Genomic DNA, 18,600 nt, shown 5'->3' on the forward strand with positions numbered 1-18,600 from the left:
TTAGTGAAATGTTAAGGTGACATGCAATAGGGTAAAAACTTTGTATGACTGTGTTAGAGCTTGTGAACCAACATGTCTAAACCGCATGACGCCTCATACGAGAAGCTTCAAACGGCAAGCTGCAGAACATCAATTTGCCGGCCCAAGTTTTGCACAATATTAACAGAAACAAAATTCCAAATTCTAATACTTCAGGAATTTCAAAATTAGCTTGAACAAGTTCGGTTCAGACGCCAAGGTTACAGTATTTCCATATATGCTGTTAATGTTGTTGGACCACTAAATAGTAAGGCTGTTTATTTTAGTAAAGTTGATCTCAAACATAAAGGCACTATAAGTTTTTTTTGTACATAAGGTCATATGAACAATGATGAGGACTGAAACCTAAGATGGAATTGGATACCGTGCATGAGTCTTGCTGTGCGTCAAAACTATAGTTATATATAAACTGTGTACGCGCCATACCATACCAAGAGAGCCTTTTTGTTGAGAAAAATGTAACTAGAAAGCACATTTTACTTGAAGAATTAAACACTAACACCTTCATTTCTTGAAAAAAAAACATTGAAACGCTGGTATTATTGGCACAGACTGCACATAGAGGGTCCATTCAGATTTAGGGACGTTTGAGATGACTTTGCGGTTTCCTTCGTCAAATCAAAGTCACATGTTTCCATAACCCCCCCCCCCCTCTCCCCCTGATTGAACCCTCTTCCATCGCCTCTGACTATCATATGAGGGGGGGGGGGTGGAAACATTTTAGACGAGAGCTATAGATGTCGCATATAATACATCATATTGTAACTTAAACGAGAATGGGGGATAATCCAGTGAAGAAACTAAAGGACACAACAGGTGCGTTAAATACTAAAAATTAACATTTTATCAAAGAAGTTTATTATATCCTCCTATTTTTTAATTTATGCAGTAACTTTTAATTTGTTGTCATGGATATTTGTAAATATTTCATGTCTTTTATGACTGTAATAATCCCTTTAAAATGAAACCAGTCACATAGATTTCGTTCACAGATTTGTGACTTTAGAGCTTCTTCAATTTTTATTTAGTGTCTGAAGTATAGGAGCAAGTCTCATGTTACATTCCACCGTTACTACCATCAGATATACTCTTGTGGAATCATTTTACGAATCCCTTTCTCGGATGACCGAGGATGTCAACCAAAATAGAAGCCAATTACGGTGGCAAATGTATTGTTTCTCATTGTTTTATGGATTAACGTAAATGAAGTGCTTAAAAGGTATCGTCATAATACGTCATAATACGTCATTTCCTGTCTCTGAGGAGTTAATTACGTGAAATGTTTGTGACTTCAGGAAATCCTTTAAAAACTGAATTTTTCAGTTTATAGTTTCAATGTTATATATTGTTTTGTTTCTCGAACATAAAGGCATTAGTAAGAATCGAATGAAGTTATGATATAAACAATATACAAATCCTGACATTTAATCCATTGAACGAATCTTACACGAACAATCACAACAAACATTAACGGGACAGCAACAAGAACTTAAGAGCAAAACAGAAAACCACCTCAACTGATATTAAAATACGACGATAACAAAAACAGGAAACTACAAAGAAGAATAAAAATGATAAAGAAAAGACAACTATATAGCACTGCATGTAAACACATGCTTTTGTTATTACGCACATAGGCCTATGCAATTTACTGCAAGCAGTTATTCTAAGAACGAAATTTCTGTGTTTAACAACTTTCATATTGGCCTAATGTTGAATGTGGATTCATCGCAATGTGCAGATGTATATATGTTTGATCTCTAGAGTAAGGCAAAATATGTCACCAAAAACACCAAAAACGATACAGGTGACAAACGCCTACAGTGGAATTACGACCTTCCTTACCGGTTTCGAACCCTTGGACAAACAATTAGCGTCCATGGCCTAGTGGTTAGGGTGTCCGCGTACAGAGCGGGAGGCCCGTGGTTCGAATCCCGGTGGAGGCTGAAAGTTTTTTCACTGTTCTTGATTTTCCAACTCATTACGATTTTCATTTATATATATTCATTTGCCTTTGTCGTTTACCTCCATTGCATTAACATAAAGTCTGTTCAAAGTATCTCTTTCGAGATCCGGCTTTAGGAATCACAAATGATTTTCGAGTTGGATAGCATCATGTTTGATCTCTAGTGTAGGGCAAAATATGTCACCAAAAACAGAACTAGTATTGTTCGATATAGGTGACAAACGCCTACAGTGGAATTACGATCTTCCTTACCGGTTTCGAACCTCTGGACATACAATCAGCGTCCATAGCCTAGTGGTTAGGGTGTCCGCGTACAGAGCGGGAGGCCCGTGGTTCGAATCCCGGTGGAGGCTGAAAGTTTTTTCACTGTTCTTGATTTTCAACTCATTACGATTTTCATATATATATATATATATATATATATATATATATATATATATATATAAACATATATAAACATCATTAACTCTATGGTCTAACTTACTCGATTTCTGAAATTGGTGATATTTTGCAAATACAATGAAATATTTCAGGCAAACAAGCAGAAACGCATTATGACTCGCCAATTGATTGCAGTATAACGATACGGTAATCATAATATTGACAGCTAGCCTATATTTGAATAGGAACATTAAATCACTTTTATCCGACCCAAACACAAATTAATATTAAAAACTAACGCCACTAATGGATTGAAACGATACCAACCAAGCCATCCTGAATTAAAAATATCACCTCCATGGACTCAATAACAAGTCCGAGTTCACATTTTGCTTTATATCAATAATGCAGTACCATCTTGTGCGTCATAAAAAAATGTTTTTTATATTCTGTATTCTTTCCCCCTAAAGCAATTTAGTCAAACAGCATATCACGTTACGACTGCTACCCCTCATAAGATCATCAAGTTGTTTAAAGTGCAAGTTTAAAATCTTTAATGAGATGTAAATTACTTGTTTAATGGTTCTTTAATTAAGTCTAGCGAGTATTTCCTTCTTTCAAGATAAACGCCATCAATTGCATTAAATCTTTACTAAGCCTTAGCTTTTCCTCGATGGACCCAAGATTATGTCCAACGGAAGTTTATACTTTGGCAATCACATATCTCTAAATTTGAAAATAGCATTCGGAAATAGCGCCCAAGTAATCCACCTTCCGCGCGTGATTTCTAAGCACATGGTTGATTCGTAACCGCCACAATATAGTATTCACGTGTACATTCTATATATATATTCCGAGATTTGATTATTATCACGAGAGCGTAGGTCAAGAGGAGTATAACCCAATTAGGAGGTTGTTATCTTAATCTTTATCTTATTATCTTTTCTTTATATCCCTATTATCATGCAACAACAGTTAAAATAGCTGTAGTATCCATAATGCTGAAACCTGAGGAGTATAATAACGGTAACGGTGATATATAACAGACCATATATAGGCGTACGGGACCATTTCAGTTTGGGAAGGGGGCAGACATTTTTGAGCCCAAAAGTTCCCGTGACACTATCTAAGCGGAGCGCCACCATCGGTTGGCGCGTAGCGTTAAAGAAAATTTTTGGCAAAAAATGTCACTCAGATTGCCGGAAACGGCACTTCCGAGGCCTTGCAAGTTGCATCTAAAAATTCTTTATTTAATAATCTCACGTTTTAGAAATTTGCACTTCCACAAAAAATTTGGTAAACTAGAAGAAGAAAAAGTGGTAACATTACTTTGAAGGGGAAAAATAGGACAGTATATTGTTTAATCTCCTATTTAGTTACCGTATTTATTATTTTAACACAGGTACTCAGCTACCTCCAGAAAAACATACATTGTTCAACGACACGTAGGCGGGATAATGTCGCTGTGTCAGGTGAGACTTCAATTTGTCTTACAAAAAAGTATAAAATATAACAAGGAATATGATAAACCTGTACTTCTAGGCAACCGCCCCCTTACCATGCATGAAAAAGAAAATGTTTCTTATATACACTCTTGTCGGAGATGTCCAGGTATACAGTTGACTAGTTAGAAAAAAAAATGATCGTGCAAAAAGCGTGGTAGCCCAGATAAGCTGCGCTTACGGTGGTGTTACACGGAAATATTCGGGCATCATGGTGCTAAATAAAGAAAAAATGGAATTGTCGGGCAAAAATTTGAAAAAGATTCTGGCCAGCTACTGCATATTTATATATATATTTATAGGCCTATATATATATATTTATAGGCCTATATATATATATTTATAGGCCTATATATATATATATTTCTCCTCTTAGGCTGCCCGAATTTTTCAGGGCTTTTGCCCGAATTTCTTGTCCTCTGGAAATTTGGGGGGGGGGGGGCAGTCTGCCCCCTGCCCCCCGCCTCGTACGCCTATGTAACAGACTGTATACTTTATTGTAACATATATGGTAACACACAATGTGCAAGATAACGATTACACTTATAATTACTAGGTTACTATAACAGTAGCAGTTTTACTACTGACCGTAATCCTTTAATGGTAATGGCTATGGTATAATATTACCCAAAATCATGGCATAGCACTGACGACGGAATGCCCTACTGATGGTATATCTATATAGCGCCACCAATTATACACGATAGGGAAAAGCATTAGTGTACGTCTGGCATATATAGGCCTATTTGAAGCGGCCCAAAAATGAATCGCCTTAAAGGGGACCTTACAAAATATGAATACATGCCATTTCCAACACTTATTTAAGAAACGAGTAGAGAAGCCCATATATATATATCATATATCATATTTCAAAATAAAACTAATCCGATTTTTCAATACTTCTGTTGATCTAATATATAGAACTCAGTAAGTCGCTTTCGACTTCACTGTATTGTCGGCAGTCTTCTCCTATACAAAGTTTCAGTTCCTGCTACTCCTTGTCACTTCCGGTGATCATGCACTGACGAAAATGAGGTATAGTTATGCGCGAAAAACAGAGGTAAACATTATTGCTTGGGAACACTATAGTTATATTTCTTGCCTGTTTGTCTTCTTTTGTGGAGGAGAGGGGGGGGGGGAGTTGTCATAGCAACATTCATAAGTGACCAATAAGCATCTCGATATTAAACAACAACCGCTTAATATATATATGTAAACAAGTGTGCCCAAAGTGAACTCAGGGAACTATTTTTCTTGGTGACTTCAAGCCACGAAATTGATTATCAATATTTTTATCTATAAATTCATCAAAATTGCTGTCGTGAATTGATAAATATATGCAAACTTCTTTTATCAATCCTGAAATCCATTATGCTCATCTCAAAGCAGTTTATGTTTAGTGGAAACAGACAATTTATGTTATATAAAGGTCTGTACAACTATACCTTGCTTATACTTAGCAGGTTTCTTTCAACATTAGTTTTTTTTTCCCTCCATTTATTGATAACTTCAGTCAAATTAACCAACTTCATATTTTCATACCCGATGCTTCAAATTAAATAAGCGGCATAACACAATAACAGTTGTTCTAATAAACAGCTCAATTGATCGTACGAGATTAATGGAAAAGAGAATCGCAAATCCTAAAGGCTTGTTTAAGCTGCATAAAGTTAAAATTACTTTTACTTCGATATCGATGTTGTGTGTACTTTTTTACACTTATTATAAACTGAAATTTATAGAAGAAATCCTCTACAACAGGAATACATTTATTCAATTTACATTGAAAGATGAAATGCTTCATATATAAAATAAGAAAATTGTATGGGTGAGCTACATCGACACCGAAACCAAGTAGGATATCCTTCTTGGAGAAGAAGAATTGCTTATTTAATAACATAGACTCAACCCCTAAAATAAAAGTGGATGTCACACTACACTCCCAGAACAGATGTTCCATACTTTCAATATGCGTATCGCAAAAGGTACAGTTTGGAGAGTCGGATTTTCCCCATGATATGAAGAAGCTTATTGGTCCCAATTATTCTATGTAAAACTCTAAACTGAAAATATTGGATTTTTGAATCGGAAACTGTTGCCCAAGGTATACTGTAAAATCTCTTCCAATCTTCAGTCGTCAAGTTATTGAACACATTAGCCCATTTACCGGCTAGCGGTAGGAATCTGAGCGACTTTATCTAAATATCTTTCAACGATAGTATCTTATCTTATCTTATCTTCTCAAACAAAGAAGCGCGAGATGAGCTCAAGATGAAAAAACATTATTTGTTTCGTTTCCATGGCAATATAGGTGCGATGCAATATCAATAATTAACATAGATCTCTTGTATAACAGCTATATACAGCGTATATATGTTATATTGTTGTTTTTCTCATCACAGTATACCGTTAACTAATTATTTTTTATTATTTTTTATATTATTGTCATCTTTAATGAGGGTAGTCCTGCTCAGTGCAGAAGCACTGCTTACCAGAGGAGCCCTCAATACAAAATACATATACAATATTATGCAGTAGAAACACGGTAAACATCCAATATAGCACAGAAAGAACGGCAACATGATAGACAATCAAATATCAGACATCTCAACAAAATATATAACTTTTCATATTGCGTATAAAAATATTAACATTTGGCAATCATTTCAAATTTGGTGGAGGCTGTTCCACGACCTGCCTCCAGAAAATTTAAAGGACCTTTCACCTGATTCCCAGATCTAACAAGAGCCAGTAAAACATTATTAGAGCAGCTAGATCTAGTTCTGTACGAATGGCTTTACTACTATTATTACTATTAGTACTATTGGTGTTACTTCTTTGATACCTTGCCATTAGGACTTTAAACAATCATGCATTTTTATTTCCTTAAAAGTAACATTTTCGGGACAGAAAATATGACATTGAAAGATTCCAAGAACTATATGCATAACATTGGCTTCTTTGTTTTTATCCTAAATTATAGCTATAATAATAATCTTGTACGCAACGCTAAACTGTAACCATGGCAACACCATGAATGCTAATAAAATATAATTTAAAAAAAGGAGTTTTTGGGTTTTTCCTGTGCAGGATTGATTAAACTAATTATCATTCCCGGTTTCTTAATGCAACCACATATGGTAGGCATATTATATCTAAACAAGTTGAATAAAATACATTCTGACTAATTTGTAGAAAGATGAAAAGTTGTTTAAACTTGGTCGAATTGGTCAAAATGAAGAAACAGCTTTACGAAATTCTAATCTGTTATTATTGTGTAATGACATTGTTTGACATAGCATACCGGTTACTATGACGACAGGTATAGAATCTCAACACCTGCCCAACCACTCTCCTTCCCCCTTATTTGTCATATCGTTCGATATGAAAAGAAAATAAACTAAAATATCTATGAATAACAATTGAGACTATATATAGATGTTTGCAGGTTCGTTTACATTGTTTTTAAATCGAATATCCTAATTAACATACCAAAATAATTCGTACACAAGCAGACCTTCGGCAAGAATAAACAAACTGATCGCGAACGGTTTCGCTGATGACGCGTGACTGCATTAATTACTCGTTAATTGTTCCTTTGGGGAGGAAACTGACCATTGTCCTGCTTTACAACAGCCGTCATAGGGAACAATAGGAACACAACAATAAAGATGGTATTGTCAGCACGAATAATGCAAGAGCCAGCGATTCTAATTTCAACAAGATATTTTAATAGCATTCTTGAAAGGTCCCATCGTACATATAAACAAGCATCACCTTAATGAGGCAATGTCGATAGTTTAATGGGAGTTAATGTACTTATAAATGTATAATTCTATATGATAAATATTTATATCTAAAACCGAAGCCACTTCCTCATCGATTCTGAGCAATAGGTCACACATTTTGTGGCAACGCTAAACTAATAGGTCGAGTCCAATTTGTAATGAAACGGAAATAAATTCGTCCGTTTTAGTTACTTACTTTATAACATACTTAATTTCACTACAGCGTCATTTTTGTCGGTGTGACGGTGGAGGTCAAGTAGGGTGGGGCTCCAACACGTGCATGCCCGAGGTGATCTCCAGGTTGCAACACATCATATACCAGGATGTTTTTGTACAATACTATTACATGTTTATGATGACGACATGACTGACGTCACCAAACATGGACATCATGAAGCTTCCCCGTGTGATTCATTGATACGTGTGTTCATGAGTTTCACATTACTGTCATATGGTGATGTATCACTGAAAAAAATAGGCTGATTGAATACTTAAAAGTCTTAATAGGTGTTTGTCTAATGAATCGCGGAAAACAAACTTCCGAAGCAGATGCAATGTTTCTTATTCTAAATGCACTCTGACCAGGTGGGTTTAAATGGAGAAAAACTGTCGCAATCGAAAGAAAGAAAATTTATTTTCTGTTGCCTTATATGGTGCGAATGATTTACCGTAAAATCACTGCCACCGACCACGTCAGCATGTTCATTACACAAATGTAAACAAAATAGTCTACAGATGCGGCCCGATCAAGATTGTGACGCAGTCCTATACTCGTATCATCCTCTTTTTTTTCAATTCCACTGAGAAAACATAAACAAAACACCTGTTTATTCATTGCAATGGAAGGAAATGATACAATTTCGAAACATTTGTTGATATGTCGAATGGTTAGTCTCTTATTGCGTATGGAGACCTCCCTATTCTCTATGTATCTAATTGTAACGACATAGGTTAACGTGAAGAAAGCAAAAGATGAGTCTTGAAACTGAGTGGTAATTTTATACAAATGTCGATACTACTAATAATACTATTATTACTACTACTACTACTACTACTACTACTACTACTACTACTACTACTACTACTACTACTACTACTACTACTACTACTACTACTACTATTACTACTACTATTACTACTACTACTACTATTACTACTACCACTACTACTACTATTACTACTACCACTACTACTACTATTACTACTACTACTACTACTACTATTACTATTACTACTACTACTACCACTACCACTACTACCACTACTACCACTACTACCACTACTACTACTACTACCACTACTACCACTACCACTACTACCACTATTATTACTACTACTACTACTGCTACTACTAACAATAATAATAACAATACAACAACAACAATAGTAAAACTAATAACAATAATAATAATAATGATAATAATAATAATAATAATAATAATAATAATAATAACAATAATAATCATAATAATAATAATAATAATCATAATAATTATAATTATTATTATTATTATTAATTCTTTATCTGAAGAGGGAATTTCAATTAGGCAGGTAATTGTAACATCACACAGCTGAAGTATGCAGCTTTAAGGTAGGGCCATTCCCTATGAAAGCATTCTTCGTGGGTACTATTCCTACACACCGTGACTGCTTGTATGTGAAGATAAAACCAAGAATCAATAACATACTCATTTAAAGTACTACTGACACCTAGTCAATTTGTCCATATTTTTGTACATTTGTCGTGTGTGATAATCTCGTTCGAAGTATATTGACTTTTTCTTCGAAAAGCTTTTTTCGTTTCCAAGATATACACATTTGAAGTTTGGTAAAGTCTTGTTAACTCATTAAATATGTGCAAACTATGACGTGAGTGTTGCGCTCATCAAAATTTCTTAATTTAGCCCTTACTAAGTTAACCCTAATAACAAGCCCACACATATCATTTGAATAATGTGAGGTGATTCTTTTCAAGACAATAAAATATTTCAAAAAATCGCCTTATAAGGTATAGAAACCTTTGTTCATGCAGTGTCCTTTGAAACGAAGGTTGTAAAAACAAATGTCTAACATAACAGAAAATTAGGCAGTCATTCCCTTTACATTATCAATGTACATAATTAGTTAATGTTTATTCATAAATAAAACTAGAATTAAGAAAAGACTTGTTATAAAATGGTCAACCTTTGATGGATTTTGAAGGGAGTTACATCTATTTTCATGATTTCTTATGCCTATTAGAGTGATAAGGACAATGTTGTTAATTGGTGTCCGTAGACCTTTACACACAAACAGTATAGCCTAGTATGTAACCTGGAAACTCGGCCGGAAAGGATCTACAAGAACACTAAGGCTCCCAGCATGATGTTAGTAAAGTTTACTAGCTACATAAACATGTGACCAAAAAAAATATTATTTTCGGATGAACATTTGGTGTTCGACTCGGTATTTTCACAAGAATGATGACTTCTTCAGGGTTGTTATAGGTGTAAATTCCTTTGTTCTTTCACCTTTCGATATTAATATTTTGATTTGATCATATCAAGAAGGCAAATACACGTGTAATTAGCACGAAAAATAGTATAAAAGAGCTGCCGCGGATGGGATAGAATGTCATTAAAATATATATGTACATTTTACATATTGCGCCTTATTCTCATGCATGGTAATGTCATAAAATGAAAATGTTTACTTCGTCAATAAGTTGTTGTTGTTGCCAGAGATATTCCTAACACTCTTCAATATGACGTCATATGTATGTAGTCTTCCTCTGAAACAGTGGTTACTAGAGAGAATGGTAAATTATTAGTTTTTCTCCTTGAGACGTATTGCGAGAAACTTCCGTTTTAGCTTACTATTTTTAGAGTAAACATCTTCAACTTTCCCCAACCTCCCTTTTTTTTGTTGATATACGTAGATTTATGAGGTCCAAAGTTCACTAGATTGATGATACCCGTTTCTTGGTATACTAAAACGAAAGAACGTCAGCAAAAACAGCGCCCGTATATAAATAAATCAAGATTTACAAGGAACTATATAGAATGGAACCAAATTTAATTACGAAGTTCGTCCCGTCGCGATCTCTACGGAAGATTAAAGTGGCCATATTTAACCCCCGCCCACCAACTTCCCTCGCCGTCACTTAGTCAAGTTAGAACCTATTTATTTCACAGTTTTATCTATTTGTTGTTTGTAGAATTGGAAACTTTGATTCACTTTTTGCGCTGTTGTAAATTTGGTTTTATTTTAAGCTTTTCTTTAGGCTTTCTTTAGGTTTGCGTGTAGGTGTTTAATTCTCTTCTCCAAATTTTCTAAATACAAATGTTTGACACATTGTTTTCTTTCAATGGCCATATTGGTTTTCCGTAGCTCTTTGTCCACGCCAAAGAGAAACTATTAATATCTACGTCGTACTTGATGAATGAAACACTGCACTTATTGTCTTTGTAATTATCACGAAATGTTTGTTATCTACAAGGGGAATCAAAGTTCATACGATTCATGACTTTATATGATGGACTGAAATAATCGTTTAGTCAATAAAACCAGCGCGTCAATTTAGGGGGAATTTCTCGACAATCTAACCGAGATCCGTAAACAATAAATATTTCAAGGAAACTTGTACACCAAAGTCCATGAAATGTGCGTAGTTTGACTTGCTTTTATTGTCTTATTATTAAAAATAGCTTGACCTCACGGGATTTGTTTACCCGCCGTTGAAGTTCCAAAAATAAAGTCCAAGCATTATATAGGTGTTTAAAACAATTATTAGATATGACGATTATTATCAATATTGTTTCGAGTCAGTTCATGGGTAAACTGAACTAACTGGAAAAACACATCCAACTATGATGCTACACAGAAAAGAGTCATGATTTGGTGTCACGTGACCTACGTCACCAGGATGTGGTCATAAATGCCGAAAGGACATCCAAGACAGAGAACTTGAGCAAGAAAACCAAACACTTTGAATTTCCCCCGTCCCAGTCCCCTTAAATCGAGAATGTAAACCTTAAATCGAGACTGGAAACCTTAAACCTTAAATCGAGACTGTCAACCTTAAATCGAGACCGCAAACCTTAAATCGATAGTGTAAACCTTAAATCGAGACCGTCAACCTTAAGTCGAGACCGTCAACCTTAAATCGAGACCGTCAACCTTAAATCGAGACCGTCAACCTTAAATCGAGACCCTCAACCTTAAATCGAGACTGTCAACCTTAAATCGAGACTGTCAACCTTAAATCGAGACTGTCAACCTTAAATCGAGACTGTCAACCTTAAATCGAGACCGTCAACCTTAAATCGAGACCGTAAACCTTAAGTCGAGACCGTAAACCTTAAGTCGAGAGGGCGACCATTTCATCAGGACTGTATTACGTCAAGTATAAATCTTCGGCGGTACATCCAGAAAAAAAAGGAAAATCAGAAAAAGTTTGAAACAAAACAGAGACTTGTAATATAACTGGATTTCACGAAAGTTTCATTTGATTTCTGTTTCATTTCTCGTCGACCTGAATAAATATTTTTCGCAGGGGTGGGGAAAGAGTGTTCAGTCGGGGAGTTGGATTAAGTGGGAAATCACATGCAATAGTAAAGGGGTGGCTGTGGGGGCGGGCACCTGCCAGTTGTGCCACTGGCTCTGTCGACATATTAACTTTAAGTTTATTTTCTCGAATTTACTGTTCCATTCTTCCGCGACTTTGCTATAATCCATTCCATGTTAAGTGGTTATACAAGTTACAACCTCTCTGTCCATGCCCAACCACCACCCTCCCCGCTTTGTTCACATTTGAACACATTAGTGCCTATATATTATATAGTGCCTATATAAGTATATTATACTTACTACATTCCGCATATTATTGGACACGAGAGAGTAATGTTGAATCGTGTCCAATATGTAACCCTTCAGATATACTCAAACAGATGTTTGTTATTTCTCTGACCGAGTCAGGCAAATAAAGCGAGCAACTTGTTTAGCTGCACAAGGGCAACGTCTCCTACAGGGAAGATATATAAAACAACAATATTTGTCACTTGCTTCAGGCAAATGACTCTCATAGCAGAATATAGTCACGGTATGCGACAACAGACAACCTCACTGAAACCCGTTCTTGTTCAAATTTAACATTTAACACAAAGGTCCTGCAACATTCAGTGAATATTTGTAAAGCAAAATAGGCCTATTTGCACAAAAGAATTATGAGTTTTAAAAAATCGCTTGAAGGGCAAACAATTATTAACAATTATTGCATAGTTTTCGCTAGTTCAATACAAGTTAGATGGAACAGACTTTGATAAATTGGGCAGCTCTAGTAGTAATAATGGTGTCCGGCCGGGCACTATTGAACGGGAACAAAATTTCTCATATCTTAAGTAACAATAAACCTTCTTATATCTTTATTCGATTTTTTATTTCTTTTATATTTGTCTCAAGGGTCAATTGTATTTAAAAAGCTCAGGACACTACGGTCAAGGGGACACTATACTCACATTATAATTCTCATAATTTTGCAACCAATGAGGCTAAGTTTGCACCAGACTGTAGAATTAGTGCGCAAACACTACGAGATGGTAAACCTATTTTAGCGCAATGCTGTCGGACATGTTTAGATAACATAACTAACATGCTCTATGAAGAATGCTTTAAGTATATGTTAAGTTGTAGATTTTTAAACATATATACAGTTCTATGTGATGCGGCGTATACAATGTATCATAATTTGTATTGTTGAAGGGCCGGTGTAAGGTTCGTGATGAAAACAGCACGTACGTATCGTCAGAATTAAAACAATTCAAAGCCCTTTTATATACGCATACATTTATCCTCAGAATTATAAAACAATTCAAAGCCTGTTATGTTTATACGCGCACATATCTTCAGAATTAGAACAATTCAAAGCTTGTATGTTTATACGCGTACATTTCTTCAGAATTAGAACAATTCAAATGCCTTTTATGTATATACGCGTACATATCTTCAGAATTAGAAAAAAATCAACACCTGTTATGTTTATACGCGTATACATATCTTCAGAACAAGAACAATTAAAAGCCTGTTACGTCTTTAGTAACCTAGAATGGACGAACGTTGCTCATTGAACAACATAACGGAATTACTGCTTAAAAGTCTAACAACAAGCTTGAACTTCAAACATACATGCGCGATAACACATACAAACAAAGGATGAATCATTGATTGCGGTATGTTAATGAGTTCTCATTGACTATAACCTTGTAGATGACTCAGTTACCGGTAAAGTATATCAATAATAAGACCCACTTTAGTTTCAACTGACATCAAGTCCTATTTGGGCGGCATGAAGCAGTAACAAAACAACATGTTAATGGCAAAATTTGACGTCAGATAACAAAAAAACAAGTTGTCAATTCCCTGAATTTGATAGGGTCGATTGAGTCTTTATAAGATCTTGGAGATTAATCAAGAACACGGAATGTTCAAACTTTTCTTCAACTGAAGCAGTATAATTGGATTGAGTCTTTGCTATGGTCGGCTCTGGCAGTAAAGTCGAAGTTCATCCGCTTTCAATCGGTCCAACGACGACCCCTCCCCCTCCCCTCCCCTCCCCGCCCACATGACTCAAAACATCAGCACCCACAATGTCATTACCTTCTTATCGATGATAAACTGGGAATCATATTTTATTTAATTAGATTTTGAGAAAACTTGTATTAACGCCAATTCGAGATACATATTGTGCAAACAATCAAAGCGAAATATGATATGTAAAATATAATCAGCAAGACATGATCAGCAGATGGTTGACATACTTAAAGCTGTTAGGTCATCGGTAAACAACTGGTATAAACGTGTAAGACGTTAGGCTATCAGTGAGAATGTATAGTACTTAATGATAAGATAATGTGACCCTAAAATATCAGATATATGCTAGAATGAACAAAGTTCAAACTTCGATTCCGGTTTAAAATATTCTTTGACATTTTTATTTCTTGGGTGATATCAATGGCTTGTGAGAGAATAAAACCTCCAATTAAAGACAAATGTTTTTTGTATCATTTACCATGTCTGGATAAGTAAGATCGATGGTCCGTATATCTGGTATATGTTAAAGCATCTCCGTCACACGCTTGAGACTAAGCTTACACCGTTGAAATAGTACATTTAATTAATAACCACGCTCTCTATTTAAGAATCCCCACCGCCCTTTGATGACGTAATTGTAAAGAAAAGAGGCCTTATTCTTTAAAACGATTTTCTGGGTGGCAAACAATGTGAAACGTTTAGTGAAAAGAAAAATATTTCACACTGCTATAGTTGAAAACCCCACCTCAATCTATTGTCCCTTATAACTTGAGATAAGTGTTTGATTGAATGTGACCGCTTTTGACTGGCTAAACCGTTAACTACTCCAGGAAGCTTGGATCACAGTAGAGGTGGGGGTGTGGGGGGGGGGGTCTGTGATGTCATCTGGGGAAATTATTTCCAAACGTTTTACTTAGGCTATATAATCTTCTTGTTGATATATCATCGAAACCTGATACATTTGGGAAAGTTTCCTTAGCTGTCAAAGTTCTCTGTACTTAGAATTTCTTCAAAATGTATCTTTGTTGCAGAAAATTCTTTTCCTCCGTGGAAAAATAATTGACAAATAATAAAGAGAAACAAAGACATTTCAGCTTTATTGGGCCCGATGTTGTTTCCAAACTGATCTAGAGCCAACAGTATACTATCTCTAGTTATTAAATAAAACTAGCGTTACGACATCAGTTGTTATAAAATTTTCTAGTCATATCTTTAACTCATTATGTCCACAGAAACGAAAACAAAAGTGATGTTTGTCTCTTATTATCAGGAACGCAACCGTCATTTTGTGCACAAAACAAAATACAAATATATCTATTTGCATCACGGGAACCAAACGGACGTTTGTACAATAGAATTCTATCCTGTGCATTGCGCAAACACGCTAGTGGTTACATACCACATATATGAGGGTCATAAATACTGTTTACGTAACAGGTGACAACATCACCCCCTTCTCTACCTTACCCCCCCCCCCCCCCCTCCTGCATGAAGTACCAAATTCAGCTCTAGGCCAATATTTGAAACCAGGGAGTTGTCCCTGCTGCTTAACCTTATTTTTAAGGCGACTAAGCTATTTTCTTACAACTAAAAAATCCATCAACAAATAACTACAGATGCCTTTAATGGGATTTCAATTTAACTTTATATTGCATTTCACTATAAAGCTATATAGATTTAAATGATTTCCAGTGAATCGGGAATTCCTTACGTCAATTCCGATTATAACTGATGTTATACTAGCCAGGTATCTCTATATCTTTATCGGTCGATATATGCCTCGATTCATTTAAACTTTGCCAGTGCCTGGATCGAAATTGGTTTTCATGGAAGAGACAGCTATAAAGCTTTCCGATTTCATCACTGGGTTCTTTCGTCTTTCCTTTGTATGATTTCATCTATGACAGGAAACTAAAATTGCTCTCTGCCATGATGACAATCACAGGCAATATCTCTCTGAGAGCCATCGTCGGTGGCGACGAATTGTATATATTTCGTCTTGAGTGATCAAGTCTTGCAAGGCGGCAAAATTGTCAATGTAATATATGCAAAGATTATTAAACATTCCGACAATATTATATAAATTATATTATATATATATATATATATAGGAAGGAATATATATATATATATATATATATAGGAAGGAATATATATATATATATATATATATATATATATAAACCATGCAAGGCACCATAGATATGTATACATTGTAGGGCTGGGGAGTGTCAACAGTAATACACATTATATATATTATATTATAGATACTATAAACTCATGTCATATGAAGTTCACTTGTTTGACTATATATGTTTGTTTCAAATACTGACGAATATAGTGTTTGTAAAAAAAGTGTATGAAAAATAATTGTCGTGGTGATGAAATTTTCACTAACTTGAAAAAAAAAACATGAGCAATTTCTCGCTTATTACTTTCCATACATGGAAGCAACGCGGTTTGTTATCTTAGGTTGATAAATAAGATCTGGTTTGGTGTTTTTGCTTGCTAACTGTCCTGAAATTATTGACTCAAATTCAACGTTCGTCTGAAAGTGTCTATGAACTGTTACGTCATAACGGGGATCAATATGACAATGTGTTATTATCAAACGAAATAATATAATATAATCTGATTGATTGATTTATCGGATGATTGATTGATTGATAGCAAAGTTATAACTCACTTTGATTACACGTATACTTCGAACATAATTATGCAAGATTCGCGATACATGCTGTGAAAATGGTTTAGGCCCGAGAGTATTTCCGATCAATAATAAGTAGAAATAAGCATATTGATTGGTTATAGTATTCGAACAGTCGGACTGAAATTCTAACTGTCCTAATGATGCGGTGAAAAAGGGGATTTGTTCAAGAACACCCGATTTCTCTTTCCTTTGAATTATTCTCGGGGTTGATTTTTGTATTCTATTATTCGTGTTCATGTTCGTGTGTGGGCGTTTGCTTGTCTACTTTCTATTTCTGCATACATTCTCTTATGTCATCAAAACATTCTTGGATCAGGGAGTTGTTCCATAACAACTCCCTGCTTGGATGCAGCTTGGAAGATATATCATGCTAATTCCTTATGTGGTTTTACCGTTATTTTCTTCATGATGGATACTTCGCAAAACTCACCTTTGGCCAGAGAAAGGAGGGCTTAGGCTTCAGATTCTTTGAGGTCACATCATGAAAGGCAAGATCAAACAAACTCAGTTTGGAGGAGAAGAAAAGAAACAACAAATGTATATCGACCGCCATAACTGTCTCCAAATTACCGGCTTGTCTTCCAAGAAATCCCCTAAACCGTGTCTAAACTACATTTGCTGCTATAACCGACAACAGATACAGGCTTTATCTCCATCAACCTGTCTTTGTGCAATTACGAAAAGCAAACAATTTAGACAAATCAAACGCTGTTTTAATGACAACGGCTTGCTGAAAGGGACATTCTTCCGAGTGAGGCGAGAATGATTACTTAATACTAACAACAGTAAATGGGCGCCTTAAAGCGGCTTATAAAGCTTGTCGGATCTTATGCAGAGTAATACCTCATGATGCCTATATCAATGCAGAATTTTCTACCACTAATTTGTAATTAATCAATCTTATAAACCACTTTCCCCTTCCTCCCTCCCACATAGAACATTCACATCATTATACGACATAAAAGCAATGCTCTAATGGAGGACATTTATAGGCTTCGACTTTCAGGATCTTTCAGGATCTTTCATTTCACTTTGCTCATGATTACTCTCTTTTGTACATTTGCAACTTCTTTCCCAACCTTCCAACCAATATCAATCGGCAGAAGCAAAACCGTTTAAATAAACACGAGGTTTTCTAGATTATTACGACTTGAACAATTAAACAAGAATATGAGAAGAACATGAATAACTGGTGAGTCACAATGAAATGTCAGTTTTGGTAATACAAATTACAAATCAGTCAGAAATATGCGAATTTAAAAACATTATGAAGTTAAGTGCAGCATAAATTTACCGTGTTTGATTGTATGTTATGCGAAGCTCGAATCTTCTCTCATCTTCCTACGTTGAGAAGTTGCTGCTAGTACTGTAAGTTGCTCCTTTCACCGTAAAAACAAGAGGGGAGGGGGGGGGGGGGTTAAGATGAGAGATGGAACAGCCAGTGGGCAGCTATGTATGAGGCGTATAACTGCACATTTGCCGTAGACCTACATGGAAAAGGCAATATCGTGTAAAAGAAAGTTTACAAAGTGTACATTTGCAATGGCAGTCCACTCAGGGAATTGTTATCAACTCCCCGGTCCACTACTGTTAAGTCTATTGCAAAGTTTGTGTTTTGCTTCTTGTAGATATCTAAAATAATTTCTT

This window comes from Apostichopus japonicus, chromosome 14, assembly GCF_037975245.1.
Source record: "Apostichopus japonicus isolate 1M-3 chromosome 14, ASM3797524v1, whole genome shotgun sequence".
In the NCBI taxonomy this organism is placed as follows: domain Eukaryota; kingdom Metazoa; phylum Echinodermata; class Holothuroidea; order Aspidochirotida; family Stichopodidae; genus Apostichopus; species Apostichopus japonicus.